Here is a 24,819-nt window from a genome sequence, read left to right on the forward strand (position 1 = left end):
ATTAAAATCATATCCCAATCTGATCCGATTTAAATACAATTTTAAAAAAATCCAAATTCCGCCACACCTTTCATATTTAATTGAAATTGGTCCGTCAAATATGTGAAATCGGCCGAGAATATATATATATATATATATATATATATGGGAGCTATATCCAAATCTTTACTAATTTCCAATTAATTTCTTACATTTATTATTATAACCAAATTCCGCCACACATTCTGAATTTCATTGGAATCGGTCATATATATCGTGTTTGGTGCATAATATGTATGAAATCGGCCGAAATATATATGTTAGCTATATCCAAACCTCAACTGATTTCAATATAATTTGGCAATTTTTGCTGGTGCCAGATTTCGTCTCTCTCGCTTTGGGTGCATCAAATATGTGAAATCGGCTGAGTATATATATGGGAGCTATAATCACATCTGAGCGTATTTGAATATAATTTGTCAAATTTATTTTTGTACCAAATTTAGCCACTCATGCCGAATTTCGTTGGAATCGGAAATACGTATCGTGTTTTGTGCATCAAATATGTGAAATCGGCGGAAAATATATATGGGAGCTATATCCAAATCTGAACCGATTTTAATATAATTTGACTAATTTATTTTCTAATCAAAATCCCGTTACATATTCCAAATTTCTTTGGAATCGAACATACATAAAGTGTATGGTGCATAAAATACATGAAATCGGTCGAAAATATATATATGAGAGCTATATCCAAATCTGAACCGATTTTAATATAATTTGACAAATGTATATTTGTTTTAATATCCGCTACACATTCCAAATTTCATTGAAATTAGAGATACATAGAGATAGAGATACATTTGGTGCATCAAATACATGAAATCGGTCGAAAATGTATATGGGAGCAATATCCAAATGTGAACCGATTTCAATTTAATTTGACAAATTCATTTTGGTTCACAATTCCGTTACTTATTTTAAATTTCATTACAATTAGAAATACATGTCGTGTTTGGTCCACCAAATGCTTGAAATCGGCCGAAAATATAAATGGGAGCTATATTCAAATCTGAACCGATTTCAATATAATTTGACAAATTTATTTTCGGATTAAATCCCGTCACACATTCCAAATTTCATTGGAATCGAACATTCATATTGTGTTTGAGGCATCAAATGAACAAAATCGGTCGAAAATATATATGGGAGCTATATCCAAATCTGAACCGATTACAATATAATTTGGCAAACTTATTTTTGTTCCAAATTCCGTTACGTATTCCAAATTTGGAGACTGTATCTTCAACCAATCAATAGATATGTGCATATAAAATCTAAATTTTTGGGAGGTACCTCCGATTCTGATGCTATATCTCCAGTTCCAAGTGGAAATTCAAAAATGTATATAGCCTATGTTACTTTCAGGCGATGTTGCAGTATATATGGAAATTTTCAGGAAAATCTATTCAGCGGTTTTCGAGTCCATAAATTACAAACAAACAAACAAACAAACAAACATACAAACATTTTCCTATTTTATAGATATAGATTTAAAGTTCGAAGGACTAAATATGCCAAAGCATTTGTATCTTTTAAATTCGGACTTGTATTGCCCATTTGGTGCACAAATAATTTAAAATCAAATAATAATATATATGGGAGCTATATCCAAGCCGATCTCGATAAAATTTGGCAAATATATTTCTGAGCTGTATTTGATTTATTTCCTGAATATCGTTGTATCGGAGTACATATTACGGCTGTGGGTAACGAATATAACAAATCGGATGAACAGTATATATGGGAGCTATAGCTATATCTGAATCGATCTTCAGCAAATTTGATATACTAGCTTCTAGACTCAATTCGGACAATGATATATGTGGGAGCTATATCCAAATCTGAACCGATCTCGATAACATTTAGCAAATGTATTTCTGAGCTGTATTGGCTATATTTCCCCAAATATTGTTGTTTCAGAGTGCATATTACGGCTGCGGAGGACTGAAATAACAAATCGGATGAACAATATATATGGGAGCTTTAGCTATATCTGAACCGATTTCGATCAAATTTGGCATACTTATTTTCAGGCCTAATATAGTTGTATGTGTAAAATTGCATACTATTCGGGCTGATATTACACGTTTGGTGCACAATAAAAGACAAATCAGACGAAGATATATATGGGAGCTGTAACTAAATTTTGACCGATTATCTCCAATTTCAATAGGGTTCGTCCTTGGGCCAAACAAATGATCTGTGCAAAATTTCATCTGGATTGGGTAATAAATGCAAACTGTACTTTGTTTACAAAAATACATGGACAGACGGACGGACAGACAGACGGACATGCATAAATCGACTCAAAATGTGATTCTATGTAGATCGTCAAAAGGAACTATGGGTCTATCTCGTTTCCTTTTGGCTGTTACAAATAAATGCACAAAGACAAAATACCCTGACCACCTTGTAGTGTAGGGTATAACAAGTAAAACAGTATCGGTCGGATTTGCCGACAGATGTATACCCTCAGCTAATGTTCGAAATTTTGAGCCGATGTAGGGGCTGTACCAGAATAAGAGCTCCAATATATCCCATCTTCACAACAGATCTTGTGTTAGCAAAAATGTTTGTGTGTGTGAAATATAAAGATAACCTGATGCTTATTTCGGATTTTATAAACTTTTTGGTTATTCAAAACTTTGAATCTTTGTGGTGGAGGTACCAGAAGGAGTGGACATATATATTTCGTCTTACTACCAGATGGGTTCATGGGTTCATAAAAATATTAGGATGTGTTTATAAGAGTTATAATGTTTTATAAGAGTTATAATTATTCAAAATTTTGACCCTTTGTGGGAGAGACACTGGATGGAGTGGACCGATATTATCCATTTTTGCATCTGACCTAGAACTGAAGCGAATATTAGGATTTGCAAAATTAGAGCAAAATTTTATTATTTATTGCTTCTCTTTCTGTGCAGAAAATATATTTTTTGTTTGAAAATGTTAACCTTTGACAGGGGAGTTAAAAGAAGGAGTGGACCGATATACTCCATTTTAACACCAGACCTTGGGCTAATGCAATTATTGGGATATGTGAAATTTGAAGACAATCGGACTCTTATATTACATTTTATAAGATCTGTAATTGTTCGAAAATTTGACATATTGTGGGGGAGGTACTTGATGGAGTGGACCGATATTGTCCAGTTTCGCAACAGACCTAGCACTGGCACAAATATTCGAATTTGCAAATTTGGAGCAAAGTCGGATTATCCTTTCTCTTTCTGTGTAGTAAAATATTTTTTGTGAAAGTTTCGACCTTTTGTGTGGGAGGAACAAGAAGGAGTGGAACGATATTATCCTTCTCGAACTCGATCTAAGTTTGACAATAATATTACGATGTACCAAATCGGATACTCACTTCAAAAATTTATAGTGAAGCTAAGATCTTAAAATTTTGGGTAAAGGTCATTCTTGGTCCGGAGGTCTCGGATAAGGCTAAGTTTTTGGAAATTCGTACTAGAACGGTATGAAAAGTACTAAAAGTTACTAAATATGGCACCCTTTTGTGTTTGACGAGTCAGCAAATTAAATTCGAGACTCTCACTCTAAGTGTACGAAAAGTACTAAAATGTACTAATGACTTTAATTTTGGAATTGGAGTCAAGGTGGGAAAATAAGTTGGATACATGAAGGCGGTATTGGAACTGTACTAAATGCTACTACATTTGAAACAGCTTGGTTAAGGGTGAACGGATGAAGCTGGAATTTTTAAATTTTGTATTGGGGTCCCTGTTGGTAGTAGGTTTGTGATAAAGAGATGATTTTGGAAATTTGTACTACAAATGTACGACAAGTAATAAATATTACAATATTTTGTACAATTTGGTTTTGGGTGAATAGATAGTGTTTGAAATCTGAAATTTGGTATTAGAATCGCCGTTCGTGTGTAGCCTGGATATATGAAGGTGGTATCGGGAATAATTGTACCAAAAGTACTGAATGGTACTAAATTTTGGTATTGGGTAAATACGTAGAGATAACATGCTGAAATTTCATGTCGAGATTTGTAGGTAGTTTCGGAAATACGTCCTAAATTTGTACGAAAAGTACAAAATAGTACTAAATTTGGGCTGGAATCCTCAAGAATGAAGTTGAGGCCTCTCTTGGTATCTGGAATTGAGATCTGGTGTTGGCTTTGCAAATGCGTACTACAATTGTTCAGAGAGTATTAATTGGTACTAATTTTTCCAGAATTGAGAGATGTAGATTGTTTTGGATATGCGTACTAGTTATACCCTCAACTATATGGCTAGAGAGGGTATATATCATTTGATATGGTCAAAACGTCCTAGTCGAAATAACGGTTTTACCTTAGGTCTCTTTGGAGCAAACCCGTTTCAGTATATTTGGAGTCGATCTAGCGGTGTCCGTCCGTCCGCCCGTCTGTCTGACTGGCTGGTGCGCAATATAACTCTCGAATGGAATATCCGATTTGGTCCAAACTTGGTACATCGTAATATTATTATCAAACTTAGATGGAGTTCGAAGATGGCCAATGTCGGTCCACTCCTTCTGGTACCTCCCCCACATAAGGTCGAAATTTCAAAAAAATAAATAAATAAATAACAAGTAAGCAAAGACTATAGTCGGGCTGGGCCGACTATGTTATACCCTACAATACTACAATATGTTAGAAGCCCCCTTATGTCCAAATCCATATTGGAAGATTTCGCTTTTGAAATTAGGATTTTGACTGGGGACATTTGCCCAACATTTATGCACTCCGTCGGGCTGTTAGTTATTGTAGTCCATTTTTACAGCAAAAATAATCCAATGGTCATCCAAAATGCTAGAATTCTTCCCTGTCCCTAATTCTCTTCACAGGCGTGTCGATTGGCTTCAATTGTGTGATCGGAAAAACATTTCTGTTTTTGGTTAATTTGAACCCCTAAATATTTTGCAATCTTCTCCAAAAGCAAGAAGCTTGCTATATTATTATTTTGCTTGTCTACCATATTTGGCTATATTAGTCAACGAAATCAACATAAGAAAGCCAGAAATTCGCCTTTTGTGTAATTCGGATATCGCCTGTAAGTAATTCCGGTATTATTTCACACAAAATTAGTGGTCCATTCTAAACGCTGTCCTAAAATCTAACTTTATGCGAGATTTCGCGTCCTTTGGTTTCTATTTGTGACCTTTATAACGGCTGCAAAATCAGGAAAATTTTTGTTGTTGGTCCATTTCAACCCCCTAATATATTGCGGACATCTTTGAAAACAATTGACCTAGCCCTTCTGAGCCTAATTCTACCCTAATGAAAATTTTCGTGAGGATCGGACTATAAATGCAATATGTATATAATAACCCCAACCTGTGTTGTAAGGTGAAAAAATATAACAAAATATTAAAAGTCAAATTGAAAAAATCACATGCGATAAAAAATATGAACAAATAAAAAATTTCACAAAATACTACAAAATCTATATTAACATCATTATTGGCATATTTTTCGGCGATTTTTTTAGATTTTATACTTTTATGTCAAGAGGGCCAGCCATTCTTGAAATATAAGCATTCTAACTAACATCTACTTCCTTCAATATATACATTGTATATATTTCGCTATATATAACCGATATATTTACTACGGCATCTACGTAACGGTCAGAATTGACCTGTTCGTCTATTTGTGATTTCGCAGGTATTAAAAATATTCGCGGTTTAATGGAAAATTTGACTTTTATTTAACAGAAATGTTGTGGCCTATTTCACACACTAAATATTACCCGATGGCCATCAAAATTGAAAGGCTTCTGCCCAGCGCTGAGCTCTAGCCCCATGCTAACTTTGGTCTGTTTTTGGTCTTGGATCTCCAAACGAAATAGGGTTCTATTCTGACCCTAGCCCCACCTCCATTCTAAATTTCGTGAAGATCGGGCCATAATTGCGACCTGTAGAGTGATTACAAATTAACATGGACAGACGGACGGACGGACATACATAGCTAGATCGACTCAGCTCGGCGAGATAGGAAGATCCATATATACTTTCGTGGTGTTACATAATTTTCGGCCCAATCAAACTTATAATACCCCCAACACATAGTGTTGTAGGGTATGAAAATGCTTTCTGCACAGAAAGAGAAAGGATAATCCGATTTTGCACAACTTATGTACTTATGATCAAAGCAAATACCCAAGTTTAGGTTAAATATAAAACTTACGAAAGTAAACCTTTGGCCTAAATTTGATTCAACCCATTCTGGAGGTAATTCGAAAATTTGTTTGTTTTCTTATCAACAACAACTCTTATAACCTATGGCCACCATCTACCATGCTACAGGACATCACAAATTGTCTACGCAGAAATGCTGTTGTTGCCCCTATTCCATTCGCCTAACATCCTGTCAATTTAACTTGTCCCCTTTTTTTGGGGTTTGGAAAACAAACAAAACACACAGTTGCTGAAATCATTTGACTACAAAATACAAAAGAAACAACACGAAAATCACGAAGGACACCAAGCATCCTTTTAAAATTTCGCCGATATGTTGGCTTTTGGCATTCCTCTTGTTTTTCCTGTCGTGTGTGCCTATGTTTTTGTTTTTGCAAGCAGTTTTATCATCAAGTGCAGACAATACATCCTTTGCTCGCCATTCTTGCCGGAATGGAGGTAATGTTACTGTGTCAAGTAACGACGACGGGCTCGGATGACATTGTTGCGAATGGCGTGCCTGTTTAGAGGCGGAAGTGTTCGCTCTTTAGCTTTGCTTGTTTTGTTTGGTTGTTAACGGGGGAGGAATGGCATGTGAACGCCATTCATTGCGAGTCGGTGATATCGACTAAAGTAGACGGTTTAGCTCCGGTAGTTGCATGTTTTTCGAGTTTAATAACAATGCGTAAAATGCTAAAAATCCTTTGAAATATCGCTGTTTGTTGTTGTTCTTGTTGTTGCAGTGGGGAAAGGCACTTCAATGGTCCGTTTGGTCACTTTGTAATGAATGAATTCGCTCGGTTAGATGGTTGGTTGGTTGGTGAGTTTTGTAAAGCCTGTTGCCAAAAGAGTACAACACAATGGGTACGAAGTGTCTTTGTGAATGAACGCCCAATCTATTGAAAATTAATGTAAGCTGCCCCGCAATATGGGGAGAAGGGAGATAACTTCGGCAAAAAAATTGAAAAACGTGGCTATGTCGGTCCACCATATCGTCCTCCCAATATTCGGTATTTTGGTAATTTTAGCCAAATTTTTCCATGGAATAGTCTGAGAATCCACACAGGGAGTTCCTTCTGAGTACATTACCCTGTGGAAGAGAATTATTTATATAGGTCCACGATACCGTATGTCCTCCATACAACGGTACCCCCCGATATTCGGTATTCGGATGATTTTAGGCACATTTTTCAATAGAATATTCGGAAATTCAAAAGAAGGAGTTCTTTGTGAGTACTTTACATCCTGAAAGAGAATTGTCTATTTAGGTGAACGATATCGTGTAGTCTCCATATAACGATATAACGATATTCGGTAGTTTAATGATTTTAGCCACACTTTTTACTAGAATTGTATTAAATTTCTTATTTGAAGTTCGGAACCAGTACTGAAGCATACTGGGTGAGATAAAAGAAAACTGTAATAAAGTCAAACTACAAAATTTTTACATTTTTTTTAATTCTATTGAATGAAAGCAAAAATGTCGGAAATAGCATGAAATTTTAGAATAAGTTTAGATCTGTTCGAATTGGTCACCTTTGGCACGAATTATGGCCTTCAAACGGCCAATGAAACCGTCACAAGCTGCCCAAATGTTGCTCTGCGGTATTTTGGCCCATTCCCGGCAAAGTACTTGCTTGAGGTGATCAACTCTTTGGTATTTCTAGTGCCAACCTTGCTTTCCAAAATACTCCAGACACAATAGTCCAACCGATTGTATCTGGCAATTTTGGTGTCAATTGTGGGCTGGAAATGAAGCGAGGAACCTCATTTTGTAAACATTTTTGGGTGGCGCGTTCTGAGTGCGATGGTGCTGAGTCCTGTTGGAATCTCCAAGGTCTGATATTCAAGGCCAAAATATTTGCGTGCCCAAGGCTGTAATACACCATCCAGAATAATTTCGCGATAATATTCGGCATTTATTCTGTTATCACGGTCGATTAATAGGAGCGGAGAGCGACCATCGGCTGTTATGGCGGCCCACACCAGCACCATGGCCGGCGCTTGAGTTCTTGTGGCCAACAGAAGGTGCACATATTCAGCTGACCTCTTTGGCAAGTAAACACGATCATTTTGTTTTTTTACAAACTGCTGGACAACGAATGTTTTCTCATCGGAGAAAAACAAATTCGACAGTTCACCACTTTCGGCCAAGCGAAGCAACTCTTTAGCTCTTTTGAGTCTATTTTCTTTCTGTTGCGGTGTAAGTTCTTGCACTTTTTGAAATTTCAATGGCTTTACCCCAAGCTCATTTTTCAATATTTGCCGAATGGAATATTCCGATATATTCAGGTCACGAGCCATTTTTCGGCCACTGCGACGCGGAATTTCGATCAAGTCGCTTCTTTACTTTTTGAACCATTTCTGCTGACGTTGCTGTTTTCTTCCGTCCACTTCCTTAATGTCGGGCTCCGCTACCAGTACCAAGGTAACGAGCGATGGTACGAGACTCAAAAGATTTATTCGCATTTAAATGCTGGAGTGCTCTAACGATAGCCGCTTGTGGTTTTCCAGCCAAATATAAAGAAATCACACAATCAAGCTTGAATTCCATCACGAATAATTTTTTTCTGGAAAATTTTCACCGAAATGCCTTTGTACGCTTGTAAACAGTATAATGAGCTGTCGCTGGAAAAATTTTAACAGCTGTCGGACGAGTGGCTGAGAAATGACAGAAGTCTGAAGTTGGTTGCAATTTTTTCATCTCACTCTGTGTTTTTGATCAGCTTAAAATTCTGAAACGATATAGACCTGTCCGTCCAGTTTGTCTGACCGCCTGTTGTAATCACTCTAGAGTCAAAACGAAATAAGATAGGAAATTTTGCACAGATCAGTCTTTTGTCTGCAGAAAGGGTAATTTCGAAGATAGGCTATATCGGTCCAGGATATCGTATTGCCCCCACATAACGGTACCTCACAATATTCGGTATTTTGATGATTGAAGCCAAATTTTTCGATGGAATTGTCTGAGAATCCACACAAGGAGTTCCTTGTGCTTACTTGATCTAGTGGAAGAGAATTGTCTCTATAGGTCCACGATATCGTATATCCTCTATATAACGATACCTCCCAATATTCGGTGTTTTGATGATTTTAGCGGCATTATTCACCGGAATTGTTTAAAATTTCGTATTTGAAGTTCAGAATCGGTACTAAGCCTGTGACCAAAAATTAATTATGAAGGATCCCTTCTTCGTACAGCCCCCACATAAGGGTTTTTATTTGAGAAGTACTTTTCTACGGATTTTTTTAAAAATTTTCAAGTTTCTTCTAAATTGTGGAGGGTATGAATAGTTCGGCCCTGCCGAAATTAAGTGTTTTATGCTTATTCTATATTAATTTTTATAGCCTCCTCCATGGATTCACATATTTGTATCTCCAATTTTAATGAAGTTTGGAATGAGTGACGGAATTTTGTCAAATTATATTGAAATCGGTTCAGATTTGGGTATAGCTCTCATATATATCTTCACCAGATTTTTTTTATTTGATGCACCAAACACGATATATATGCCCAATTTCTATGAGGTTTGGAATGAGTAACGGAATTTGGTCTTAAAATAAATTTGTCAAATTATCGGTTCAAATTTTTTCGAGATCGAGTTCAGAACTGGATATAGCTTCCATATATATTCCATATCTTCAGACGATTTCACGTTTATTGTACACCAAACATGTAATATCAGCCCAAACTGGGTGGATCTTTGAACATTCAGCCAAATTTTTCCATTTCAATTTCAAAACCGTTTTTAATTCCTAATCATAACAACGATAATATGTAAAATTTCCAATATAAACATGTATTTATGGCGACTACCTCTGATATGCATAATGGTGTAGGATCTTATATAGTCGGACTCGCCCGACTTTTATGCTTTCCTCACCACTTTTTATTCTTCCTTCCCAACCCAATGTGCAGCTTAACCAAAAAGGAAAGATAGTCTTGTAACCACCGGGGTTTTTGGGATATTCCTGAAAAAATATGTTAGCCATTGTTGTTGCGATTCTGACTGTTGTTCGTTTTCGATTTCGTGTTGTTGTTGTTGTGGATGGTTATTTCGCCTTTGGTATAGTTTATGGCGTGTGTGATTGTTTTGTTTGAGGCACTTCAATGATTTAAGCTTAACTTACTTTTGTGGTTTCATGCGTAAACTATGTTCGACATATGAATCCGATACATGCACTCATACCATATCCTCATGACGACCATCCCTTCTTCCACCCCACACACATATGTTGCGAAGTGCGTTGCATACACTGAATAAACAAATACACTCATATATGTATGTGTGCGGACGCAACACTGACCACATTACGCATATCCTTCGTTTCTGTGGCAATGTTCGAGCGGAAATGTACAGCACGATTTGTATACAAAATGTTAGAGTAGCGGCAATTTGTATGTGTGCACCCCCAAAACATGGTGGACTACACTTGCTCGCACTCACGCACACATCCACACACACATGGAAATTGCAATGGCACTTTTGAAAACGTTGTGAATTTAAAATATTCTGGTAAATAGTAACGAGTGCCCAGAGCAGATAAATATTTTAGCAAATATTGTAACGATGACTTATGGCTGAGCAAATGAACTTCAATACACAAGTTGCCATCATAAACAACAACAACAAAAAGCGAAGATTCAGCGATTACAGTCAACATGTTTAGATATTTACTTAAGCTTCTTAGAGCCTGTAAGGATATAAGCGGATGTCGGTTTATTAAAAGTAGCTCATGTATGCGGATAAGAATGATTGGTATTTTGTAAATTGAAATTAACTTTAGCGAACAAAAATCGAAGGGAGAAGGTATATGGAGATGTATGTGGATATTTGATGTTGATTTAAGAAGTTAACTGTTGACTTAGTGGTGGGCAAGTAATTAAAATGAATCGCTTTTAGGGGAAATCATTTGAGTTTAAAACAGAGCAAGATCTTGCGGATTTTGTAAAGCATTTTAAAACAGTAAAAATTAGATGTTTAAGAAAAAAAGAATCAAAAGAGGACACTTATTTTCCATTCTATAGGAGTATTTATTGGTCAACAGATTAACCAGAAGGAATGGGCCGTAATATCTATTAGATCTTTGGGTAACAGTAATATTGAGACACACAAATTTTAAAATCGCTGACGTGTTTTTTTGCATGTAATAAGGGTTATAATTATTCAAAATGTTGGTCCCTTGTAATGGAGGTACCAGATGGAGTGGACCGATAAATTCTAGATTCATACCAGATCTCTGGTTGAGAGAAATATTTAGATAAGCCAAAATCTTGCGTTAATTGAAATATTGTGATGTGTGAAATTTGAAAACAATCGGAATCTTATTTTGCATTTTATAACAGTTTTTTTAACAGAATTATTCAAAATGTTGACCTCATGTGGGCAAGGGACTAGAAGAAGTGAACCGATATATTCACCACAGTTTACCTAGAAATTCTGGAATGTGTGAAATTTGATCGTTTTGGTTATTCAATAAATTGAACCGTTGTGGGGGAGGTACCAGAGGGAGTGAACCGATATTACCCATTTTCATACCTGACTTAGCATTGGCAACAGTAATGGGATTTACAAGGCTAATTACTAAATCGAATGATCCTTACTCTTTCTATAAGGTAAATTATTTTGTTAACTTTATTTTGGCTTAGGGTCAATTGAAAAACATCAGTGTTTTATTTATTTTTATAATTTTGATTTTTATTTTCCGATATTACTTCAGGGAATTTTTTTTTATTGAAAAAAACAAGGCTGTTGTTTCATCGTCTATGCTAGACAAGTGGTATCCGGAGAATTTGGTGGCGATTGTGCGCTGCAAATGATGCGAGGAACCTCATTTTGTAACCATTCTTGGATGGCGCGAACTGAGTGTGATGATGCTTACTCCTCTTGGAATGTCCAAGGTCTGCGGCCAAAATGTTTGCGTGGCCAAGGCTTTAATACACCCTCCAGAATATTTTCGCTATAATATTCAGCATATATTCTGATGCCACGGTCGATTTATACGAGCGGAGAGCGACCATCGGCTGTTATGGCGCCCACACCATCACCACGGCCGGGACTTGAGTTCTGGTGGCCAACCGAAGGTGCACATTTTCAGCTGACTTCTTTGGCAAGTAAACACGATCATTTTGTTTGTTTACAAACTGCTGGACAATGAATATTTTCTCATCGGAGGACCCCAACTTTGGCAGTTCACCACTTTCGGCCAAGCGAATCAACTCTTTAGCTCTTTTGAGTCTATTTTCTTTCTGTTGCGGTGTAAGTTTTGCACTTTTTGAAATACCAATGGCTTTACCCCGAGCTCATTTTTCAATATTTGCCGAATGGAATATTGCGATATGTTCAGCTCACGAGAGAGTTTTCGGCCACTGCGACGCGGGTTTCGATCAAGTCGCTTCTTTACTTTTCGAACCATTTCTGCTGATGTTGCTGTTTTCTTCCGTCCATTTCCTTGACCTCGGGCTACGCTACCAGTATCACGGTAACGAGAGATGGTACGAGACACAAAAGATTTATTTACATTTAAGTGCTGGAGTGCTCTAACGATAGCAACTTGTTGTTTTCCAGCCAAATATAAATAAATCACACTATCACGCTTGAATTCCTTCACGAATAACTTTTTTTCTCGAAAACTCTCACCAAAATGCTTTTGTACGCTTGTAAGCAATATAATGTACTGTCGGACGAGTGGCTTAGAAATGACAACAGTTGGTTGCAGTTTTTTCGTCTCGCCCTCTATAGGTTCCTATTTCGAGGTGTTACATAATTTTTGGCTCAATCAATCTTATAATACCCCCAACACGTAAAGTATAAGAACCATCCACCATTTCGAAAGAACTTAAAACTCAAAATATCGAATATTGGGAGGTACCGCTATATGGGGGCTACACAGAAACGTGAACCTATACATACAATGTTTCGCCACCGGAGCTAGAACCCATTATGACCAACAAATACCATTTTTTAGACAAATCCGTGGAAAAATGTGGCAAAAATCATCAAAATACCAAAAATCCAGAGGTACCGTTATATGGGGACTGTACCAAAACGTGGACCGATATATTTCATTTTCAATACCAACCAATCTAGGCACAATATAAATTGTTCTGCTAAATTTTGACGCTCTACGTCAAATAGTAAAGGTTGTATCGTGATTTCAACAGACAGACGGACATCGTTGAATCGATTATGAATTTATGTACTTTATGGGGTCTACGGCGAATATTTAGTTATGTTACAAACGGAATGACGAAGTTAATATACCCTCCTTTCCAAGGAGGAGGGTATAAAAATGGAAACCCTTAAAGAAAACCCATTATATACGAAAACTTGGTTCAGCACAAGTAACTTTTTGTCACCGGCTGTAGTACCCATTACGAACTGTAAAAAACGAAATTTGAAACAATTCGTATTTTTAAATATTTTCAAGTTTCTTCCAAATGTATTTATTAAAAGTTCGGCCCGGCTGAACTTAGCTGCTTTTTACAGGTTTGTTATTCAAAATTTTGACTCGTTGTGGGGGTGGTACCAGAAGGAGACGTGTCGTGTTTGAAGGTATCCTGATGGCAATTTTGCGCTTTATGAGCTCACACCTGACCTAGAAACTTTGCAAATCCTATTATTTTTACCAGGGTTTGTACAAAATCTAATGATCCTTTTTTTTCTAGGAGTTAAAATATTTTCTTCGAAAATTGCGATTATTTTGGGGGGAAATACCAGAAGGTGCGGTCCCATCCGCCCATCCGCCCATCTCCGAACTTTATCTTAGTTTGATAATAATATTACGATGAACCAAATTTAGACCAAATCGGATTCGAGAGTTATCATGATAACCAACCAGACAGACGGACGGACTGACACCTCTAGATCGACGCCAAATGTCCTTAAAGGGATTTGATACAAAGAGACTTAGGGTCTAAAACCGTTATTTCGATGAGGAACATTTTGGCCGTATCAAAGGATATATACTCTCTGTAGCCATATGGCTGAGGGCATAAGAACGTAATACCCTGTAACACAAGTTGGTGTAAGGTTTAAAAAGTTATAATTCATGATTATGTCCTAAAACGGATTTGGGTCTAAAACCCTTATATCGATGAGGCACGCTTTGGCCGTATTAAATGATGTATACCCTCCCAGATGGCTAAGTGAATAAAAATGTTATTTTTTTATTCGCCCTCATTTAATGGACTTTTGGGTTATCGAGCAACATTTTGTAGAAATTATTATAAAATATTTGGTTATCCTGCACACCGTTTGCAACCAAGGACTTAAATAAATTCTTAATTAGATTTTTTTTAAATCCTTTGAATAGAATATATATTCCATTCGGCAAATACTGAAAAATGGGCACGGCCATGAGCCATTGAAATTCCAAAGAATGCAAGAACTTAAGCCGCAACAGAAAGAAAATAGATTCAAAATAGCTAAAAAGTTGCTTCGCCTGGCTAAAAGTGGTGAACTGCCGAATTTGGATTTCTCCGATGAGAAAACATTCGCTGTCCAGCAGTTTGTAAACAAACAAAATGTCATGGTGATGGTGTGGGCCGCCATAACAGCCGATGGTCGCTTTCCGCTCGTATTAATCGACCGTGGCATCGGAATAGATGCCGAATATTATTGCGAAAATATTTTGGAGGGTGTATTAAAGCCTTGGGCACGAAAATATTTTGGCCGCAGACCTTGGGCATTCCATCAGGACTCAGCACCATCGCATTAAACACGCGCCACCCAAGAATGGTTACATTTCCAGCGCACAATGGCCACCAAAATCTCCGTATACCAATCCGCTGGAGTATTTTGGAAGGCAAGGTTAGGACTAAATAACACCAAAGTGTGGATCACCTCAAGCAAGCGCTTCGCCGGGAATGGGCCAAAATACTGCAGAGCAACATTCGGGCAGCGTGTGACAGTTGCATTACCCGTTTGAAGGCCATAATTCGTGCCAAAGGTGTCCAATTGGAACAAATCTAAATTCTAAAATTTGATGCTATTTCCGACATCTTTTGCTTTCATTCAATACAATTTGAGAAAAAAATGTGAAAATTATGAAGTTTGACTTTGTTGCAGTTTTTTTATCTCACCCTGTGGTAAGTAGTCAAGAGACACTCCTGGCGATAGCATCAAAAGTTATTCTAGAAAATAAAAAAGAACCCGACAAGTTATGCCGTTCGTCAAGTGTAGTTATTAGTTTGATCCTCTTCGATAGAATATTTGTCTGTTGCAATAAAATTAATTTCAAACAACTCATAATACATCCGACACCTATTTAAGTATAAATCATAAAGGCTGTGCTCCAAATACTCTGAATGCGACACCTAAATGTTTAAGCATTTTTCCAATGTGTCGTATACTTACTATTGTCTCACAAATATAAATCATACGCACCTGAGAGAACAATACCAACAAAAAGATTATTCATATTTATTCCCATTTTAATTACACAAATATAAATTTTCTTTCTTTTGTATTTCCGTTTCAATTAAATAAAGTTTACAACACCCCCAGAAGTAAAATAAAATAAAAGTTACTCTCCCAACATGCATTCGTTCGTTCATTGAATGCTGTTCGGCAAGCCACGACAACATGCATGCAATATTCCCCAACAAAAAAAACAAAAGTTTCCATTTACAACAATATCTGGTCGAACAAAGACTAAGTGACCACAACAACCCAAACAGAAGTTCAAACTTTTCCATTAGAAATACCAATCATCCGTTTTAAGGGAAAAACTGTATAGTTAAATATTTTTTGGGACAGGAATGCGACCGGAGGAAGAACGGCAAGAAACTCGAGATTTGTTGCAGATATTAATACTTCAAAAAGAATAAGTATTGAACTTTCGTTCTTCCATTCTTTGTGGTATATTTGTGTGTATGTGTGTGTTGTCAAATATAATCAGAATACGAAAAAGTTTTCGTTTCACTCAAAGTTTGGAATAAAATTTTAGAACACTTCAAATAAGTAACTAAAACCTGCCATTGGCGTTACGAAGATTTGAGTTTTATAGAAAAGGGAAGGATTTTTTTGAACAAAGGATGTAACGCAGAGGCTATGGTTTTGTATTTTTATGGAGACACTTATGGTCCTTCAAGAAGTCAAATTTGAAATTTTGTCCATAGAAGACTAGCGGCAAAAGGGTATTCGAAAAAGATATTGCTTTCATACGAAGGACGATATTTTGTTTATATAACTGAAAGCCCCTTATATCGAATTATAGGCAATTTCTTTGGAAAATAAGTCAAACCCTCAGAAAGACCTGAATTTGGGCTATACCAGTTATTTAATCGATTCCAAAACAAGTAAAAAAAACATTAAGTTCGGCCGGGAACTTTTAATAACCTCCACCTTAGGGTAATGGAAACATTAGAACCAATTATGACCCACAAATACCAATTTTTAGATATATTCGTGGGAAAATGTGGCAAAAATCATCAAAATACCGAATATCGGGAGGTACCGCTATATAGGGCTATACAAAAACGTGGACCTATACATACAATGTTTCGCCAACGGAGGTAGAACCTACTATGACCAACTAATTCCAATTTTTAGATAAATCCATGAAAAAATGTGACAAAAATCATCAAAATACCGAATATCGGGAGGTACCGTTATATGGGGGCTATACCAAAACGTGGACCTATACATGCAATGTTTTGCCACCGCAGTTAGAACCCACTATGACCAACAAATACCAATTTTTAGACAAACCCATGAAAAAATGCGGTAAAAATCATCAAAATACCGAATATTGGGAGACAGACGGACAGACGGACAGACGGACAGACAGACGGACATCGTTAAATCGACTTAGAATTTTATGCTGATTATGAATATATATACATTATGGGGTCTACGACGAATATTTATACATGTTACAAATGGAATGACAAAGTTAATATACCCTCCTTTCCAAGGTGGAGGGTATAAATTGGGATGTTTGAAATTATAAGAGAATTGAATGCTCAATTCGTATTTCATGATGGTTTTGTTTATTCAAATTTTTTACCTTTTGTGGGGAGGTACCACAAGGAGTGGGCCGATATCCACCATCTTCACAACAGCTCTTATATTGATAAATATAGAGAAGTTGCCGAGTTTTAAAACAATTAGGTGATTATTTTATAAGAGACTAGCTGAACCCGGTGCGCTTCGCTACCCCTTTTGATTTTATATGCATTCAAAATTTTATTTACAAATATATGTTGGTTAAAAAAAAGCAAATTTAAAAATTAAAAAAAAAATATTGCACTACTTTAATGCGTAAATAACCAAAACCATTAGAAAAGCAGTAACATGACATACATACACGAAGGGTTTGTCCTTCGGATTTAGTTATTTCATAGCAAATACTAAGCGTGCAGTAAACTGCAATCTTTTGAAGTTGAGCATTTCTATTGCAATTAGTGAATTCGAGTTAGCAACATACTTCGCCGTAATAAGCGTATTTCAAATCAATTGTTGTGTTGTTTTTTAGTGTTAGCCTAAGGCGTTGTGGGTCAATGTATCAATCATATCATATCCCAATCTGATCCGATTTAAATATAATTTAAAAAAAAAATACTTTAACACCAATCTCCGCCACACCTTTCATATTTCATTGAAATTGGTGCGTCAAATATGTGAAATCGGCCGATAATATATATATATATATATATATATATATATATATATATATATATATATATATATATATATATATGGGAGCTATATCCAAATCTTAACTAATTTCCAATTAATTTGTCACATTTATTATTGTAACCAAATTCCGCCACACATTTTGAATTTCATTGGTATCGGTCATATATATCATGTTTGGTGCATAACATGTATGAAATCGGCCGAAATATATATGTTAGCTATATCCAAACCTCAACTGATTTCAATATAATTTGGCAATTTTTTCTGGTGCCAGATTTTGTCTCTCTCGCTTTGGGTGCATCAAATATGTGAAATCGGCTGAATATATATAGGGGAGCTATCTCCAAATCAGAACCGATTTCAATATAATTTGACAAATGTATATTCGTTTTAATTTCCGCTACACATTCCAATTTTCTTTGAAATTAGAGATACATAGCGTGTTTGGTGCATCAAATACATGAAATCGGTCGAAAATATATATGGGAGCTATATCCAAATCTGAACTGATTTCAATAAAATTTGACAAATTCATTTTTGCTCCCAATTCCGTTACTTATTTTAAATTTCATTAAAATTGGACATACATATAATGTTTGGTGCACTAAATACATGAAATCGGCCGAAAATGTATATGGGACCTATATCCAAATCTGAACCGATTTCAATATAATTTGGGCAATCAATTATTTAGATAACATCCATCACACGTTTCAAATTTCATTAAAATTGGGGATACATAGCGTTTTTGGTTCATCAAATGCTTGAAATTGGCCGAAAATATCTCCCATATATCCAAATCTGAACCGATGTCAATATAATTTGACAAATTTATTTTGTAATCAAAATCCCGTTACACATTCCCAATTTCATTGGAATCGAACGCACATATCGCGTTTGGTGCATCAAATAAACGAAATCGGTTGAAAATATATATGGGAGCTATATCCAAATCAGAACCGATTTCAATATAATTTGCAAATTTATTTTTGTTCTAAATTCCATTCGCATTTCAAATTTTTTTGACTGTATCTGTAATCGATCAATAGATATGTGCATACAAAATCTAAATTTTTGGGAGTTACCTCCGATTCTGATGCTATATCTCCACTTCCAAGTGGAATTTCAAAAACGTATATAGCCTATGTTACTTTCAGGCGATGTTGAAGTATACATGTAAATTTTCAGGAAAATCTGTTCAGCGGTTTTCGAGTCCATAAATTACAAACAAACATTTTCCTCTTTTATAGATATAGAAGATGTAAGCGAAGGCTAAAACCGGCCCTCTATAGTGCTAATGTAACGATACATTAATGAAACATATAGACTATTACGTATATTTAGCTATACCATCATTCAGGCCATGGAAATTACGAACCCTGAACATCTCAGGAGGTCCACTTGTACGTATGTATATGCGATTTCCTCTGAGAGTGACCTCCAGCATTAAAAATACTCGCAATTGGAAGCAACATTTTGAATAAATATTATCCGATCAACATTGAAAATTTAAGGCTTCCTCTGTCCAGAACTCTTAGAATTATAAAATTGTGTGTCAAATTGTCCATAAATGCGATCCGAGGCGACTGCCAAATCAGGGAAAATTATTTTACTCCTGATGGAGTAGACCGATATATTCCAACTTCAAACCGGATTTTTTGTTGATATAAATATTGGGATGTGTGATGTTTAGTGAGAATTGAAATCCGAATTTGTGTTTTATGATGATTTTGGATATTCAAAATGCTGACCATTTGTGGGGGAGGCACCAGAAGGAGTGAGCCGATATCTCCCATCTTCACAACAGCTCTTGTGTTGATAGAAATATTAAGATTAAAGAAATCAGATATTTATTTCAAGATATAATTATTCAAAATTTTGAATTAATGGATGCTCTTGTGTGTTGATAAATAAATAGAGATGTGCCGAGTTTTAATCAGGTGATTTCGAATTTTATGAGAGATATAATGATTGAAAGTTTTGACAATTTGTTTGGGAGGTACTGGACGGAGCGGACCGATATCTTATTAATCTTTCCAGATATTTTGTTAATACACGTACTGGGATGCGCAAAACTCGACCACAAACTTACACCACAACAGAAAGAAAATAGACTCGAAACAGCTAAAGAGTTGCTTCGCTTGGGCGAGAGTGGTGAACTGCCAAATTTGGGTTTCTCCGATGAGAAAAAATTCGTTGCCCAGCAGTTTGGAAACAAACAAAATAATCGTGTTTACTTGCCAAAGAGGTCAGCTGAAAATGTGCACCTTCGGTTGGCCACCAGAACTCATGCGCCGGCCTGGTGATGATGTGGGCCGCCTTAACAGCCGATGGTCGCTCTCCGCTCGTATTAATCGACCTTGGAGGAGGATGTATTAAAGCCTTGGATACACAAACATTTTGTCCGCAGACCTTGGACATTCCAACAGGACTCAGTACCATAGCACTCAGCACGCGTCACCCAAGAATGGTTATAAAATGAGGTTCCTCGCTTCATTTCCAGTGCACAATGGCCACTAAAATCTCCGGATACCATTCCGTTGGACTATTGTGTCTGGAGTATTTTGGAAAGCAAGGTTGAAACTAAAAAAAATATCAAAGTGTCGATCAACCTAGGCGGGAATGGGCCAAAATACCGCAGAGCAACATTCAGGCAGCGTGTGACGGTTTCATTGGTCGTTTGAAGGTCATAATTCGTGTCAAATGTAAGCAATTCGAACATATCTAAACTTATTCTAAAATTTGATAAAATTAAAAAAAATGTGAAAAGTATGGCGTTTGATTTTGTTTTTTATCTCACCCTTTATTAATGCTTTGGAAACCAGTAATAATGTATCTTGTTGGTCCATTTCACTTTGCGTAATACTTTGTAATTATCTCCAGTAATAAGGAACTTCTTTCGAACCCTTTCCCTAACACCATGTGAATTTTCTTGTGGATCGGACACACATAGGTGGATAGACTCTGCTCATCAAGATAGGAAACTTTTTGAGCCTTAGTGTTGCGATGTATAAAATGAGCACTTATTTCCGTTCTGTATCTGATATCTGATGTACTTGCTCCTAGACTTAATTCGGTCGGGTGTGCCAAAATTCAGGTCATTTAGACTAATATTGGCCATTTGGTGAACTATTAACCCGAAATTGCTTGAAGACATATATATGGGAGCTATATATATATTTGAGCAGATTTTCACCAATTTCAATAGGGTTCGTCTTTGGGCCGAACATATATTGTTTGGAAAATTTCATCTCAATCGGATAATAAATGCCACCTGCCTTTTGTTCACAACAATACATGTACAAACGGATGGACGGACAGACAGTCTGACAAGCATAAATGGACTTAGAATGTGATACTATGAAGATCCTCAAAAGTAACTATGGGTCTATCTCGCTTCCTTCTTTATGTTACAAACAAATGCACAAAGACATGTGGTGTAGGGTATAAAAACACCTTTAAATGTTAAATCTATAACAGTGGATAAACATTTAAAGTCATTATATCCATACCTGCTTTTTTGCCGGATGGTTTTCTTTTACTTTCGTTTGTAACGTAAGGCACTGCATCTTCGAAGAATTAAATTAAAATTCGATTTGCATGTGTACAAAATATCTCCAAGTACCATACATGCTATGCACATATGTATAAAAATCATTAAAAAGTTTCGATACCAAATGACACATTAAGCTCCCCAATTCGTAGACATTCAAAAGTACCAAGACACACACACACAAGTGGATATCTACTTAATTTATTCTTATGAAAATACTTTAAGTTGAACACGAGATGCCCTGTAATGAAGTACTTCACTGGAAATTATCTTAATATTTGGCGAGGGAATTCAGGAGAGTCAACAAAATGGATAATTAAATGACACAAAGAGGATAAAATGTGTCAGCTTAAGTAAATACGCGCTGAAGTTGACTTTCGCGGCAAAGTTTTTCTTTTGCGTTACATAGAGAAGCGGGGAAAACAAAAGAAAATGGGTTAAATGCTTCTTCTTCTTTATGATTAATTTGCCAGATGAAGAAGAGGAAATTAAAGAGAAACGAGAATATTAATTTTTTGAATATTTAAGGTAGAGTAAATGAAAGTCAGAAAGTGGATAACGAGGGACAAAACAGTTAATTGTTATAAATGTAAGGTCTATGCAAGTGAAGGGAGAGTAATTTTGCTAAAGGAAAACAATAAAAAATTATGTTATATTTCGTTAAGTTTTGAAAAAATACTGGAAAGGGTATTGTCCGTCTAAGAAGAGTGAAAAATGCTCAATAATGTACATGCTCTTGAAGATTTTAAAATATAGAGAAGTGGTTTTTTTAATTTCAGCAATATGGTTAGAGAGGATATATATCATTTGATACGCCCAAAACGTGCCTAATCGAAATAACGGTTTTAGACCCTCTTTGTACTAAATCCGTTTTAAAACATTTGGAGTCGATCAAGCTATGTCCGTCTGTCTGGCTGGTGTGCACGAAGGGAGTATTCGATTTTGTCCAAACTTAGTACATTGTAATACAGGGTGAGATAAACAAACCTGCAAAAAAGTCAAACGCCATAACTTTTACATATTTTTTTTAAATTTTATTGAATGAAAGCAAAAAATTTCGGAAATATCATTAAATTTTAGAATTAGTTTAGGTTTGTTCGAATTAGTCACCTTCGGCACGAATTGTGGCCTTCAAACGGCCAATACAACCGTCACACGCTGCCCGAATGTTGCTCTGCGGTATTTTGGCCCATTGCCCGGCGAAGCGCTTGTCTGAGGTGATCGACACTTTGGTGTTTTTTAGTGCCAACCTTGCTTTCCAAAATACTCCAGACACAATAGTCCAACGGATTGGTATCCGGAGAATTTGGTGGCCATTGTGCGCTGGAAATGAAGCGCGGAACCTCATTTTGTAACCATTCTTGGGTGGCGCGTGCTGAGTGCGATGGTGCTGAGTCCTGTTGGAATGTCCAAGGTCTGCGGCCAAAATGTTTGCGTGCCCAAGGTTTTAATACAACCTCCAGAATATTTTCGCGACAATATTCGGCATTCATTCTGATGCCACGGTCGATTAATACGAGCGATCATCGGCTGTTTTGACGGCCCACACCATCACCATGGCCGGTGCTTGAGTTCTGGTGGCCAATCGAAGGTACAAATTTTCAGCTGACCTCTTTGGAAAGTAAACACGATCATTTTGTTGGTTTACAAACTGCTGGACAACGAATGTTTTCTCATCGGAGAAAACCAAATTCGACAGTTCACCACTTTCGGCCAAGCGAAGCAACTCTTTAGCTCTATTGAGTCTATTTTCTTTCCGTTGCGGTGTAAGTTCTTGCATATGGAATTTCTATGGCTTTACCCTGAGCTCATTTTTCAATATTTGCCGAATGGAATATTGCGATATATTAAGCTCACGAGCCATTTTTCAGACACTGCGACGCGCTTCTTCACTTTTCGAACCATTTTTGCTGACGTTGCTGGTTTCTTCCGTCCACGTCCTTGACGTCGGGTTACGCTACCAGTATCACGGTAACGAGCGATGGTACGAGACACAAAAGATTTATTCACATTTAAATGCTGGAGTGATCTAACGATAGCCACTTTTTTCCAGCCAAATATAAAGAAATCGCACTGTTCACGAATAAGTGAACATGTTTCTATAATAAAAGAGAATAACGGGGTCTACCAAGTGTAGAAGGGAAGGGTTAGTTAAACAGGGATATTTTTAATACAGTCCACATTAAATACGATAAGAACATGTGGCGAGCAGACCTTTGAGTTAAAAATAACAGCCTGTTCCACGATCTCGAAAGAAAATTTGTGCGAACGAAGGCTACTCACTCACTTTCGCATAAGAATGCGTTCCACTAACTTTCGTTCTTTCTTTCGCATAGCCTTACGTGATTCAGTGTTGCAAAATATTTTTTGGCAAAATTAATCGCGAAATAAGGCAAAAAAAAGCGCCAAATGTCTAATATAAACGCGAAAAAGCAGCAGTGGCTCTGTCTCAACTGACAGTTCAGTTGTAAACAAACAAATTGTAAATAAACAAACAAAATAAAATTTCTAGTGATTGTGTTCAGATTATTTGTGTTCTTAAAAAAGAAAAAAATGAATATTTCTGTAGCCCTATTTTTTATGGATGATGAGGAGGAGGTTCAAATTGTGCCACGGAGGCATTTAAGAGATGCTTCGAATTTATTTGAAGTACCTAACAACCAGTAAGTATGATTGTATTTTTACATTTTTAAAATAATAAAAAAATGATTTTTTCTAGGTTTGTGTCTTCCAGTGGTCTTCATGGGATTGCCTGCTGCTTCCAAAAATTGGCACTCCTCTGGCGAACTTAGGATTCTCCCCCATATACTCAACTATTGCCCGCAGCTGTGTAGTTTTTTCGTGCTGGAATTGAGAAAATAAAAAAATATATATTTGTTGTTCACAGATTAAATTGCATTTATTATTTTTACTTACATTTTTCTTTCCATTTTCAATCAAGAAATGTTTATGTTAAAACAATTTTCCTTAATTTTTATTATTCGACAGCAAACACACAAGTGACTGATTTTGACATTTGTGTTCGCATGCGTACGAAAGAAAAAAGATAGTGGAACGCAAAATTACACTGAAACGCTTACGTTTTTGTTCGCTTTGATTTTCGTGCAAATTTTCGTTCTGATGGATTTTAGTGGAACGGAAATCAGCTGTTTGTCGTGTAAAAGTTGTGCGAACGTGTTCTTTCGACATCGTGGAACAGGCTGTAAAATTCAATTGCTGCATGTGGTATGTTTGCACTGGCATGTGTACATTTGTATCTCTCTATTTCTCTCTCTCCCTCTCTCTCTTACACTTTACGCTGGTCTAGGTTAAGGAAAATTAACATATTAAGGAAAATTATCATTTTAAATGAATAAGACAGTGTAGTAAAAATAGTCAAACGGTGCATACATTATTCCGCGTCCACAC

General features: G+C 36.4%; 2 long non-coding RNA genes across 2 annotated transcripts; one reads left to right on the plus strand and one right to left on the minus strand.

Annotated features, from left to right (window-relative positions):
• Positions 1-23,645: 23,645 nt before the first annotated feature.
• Positions 23,646-24,304, plus strand: LOC131801333 (uncharacterized). Its single transcript, XR_009341792.1, has 2 exons — positions 23,646-24,074; positions 24,131-24,304. It is a non-coding gene; the product is annotated as an uncharacterized LOC131801333 (long non-coding RNA).
• Positions 24,033-24,614, minus strand: LOC131801334 (uncharacterized). Its single transcript, XR_009341793.1, has 2 exons — positions 24,328-24,614; positions 24,033-24,255 (listed from the first exon to the last, which is right to left on the minus strand). It is a non-coding gene; the product is annotated as an uncharacterized LOC131801334 (long non-coding RNA).
• Between the last annotated feature and the right edge of the window lie 205 nt (positions 24,615-24,819).

Source organism: Musca domestica, unplaced genomic scaffold (assembly GCF_030504385.1).
Source record: "Musca domestica strain aabys unplaced genomic scaffold, Musca_domestica.polishedcontigs.V.1.1 154, whole genome shotgun sequence".
Classification (NCBI taxonomy): domain Eukaryota; kingdom Metazoa; phylum Arthropoda; class Insecta; order Diptera; family Muscidae; genus Musca; species Musca domestica.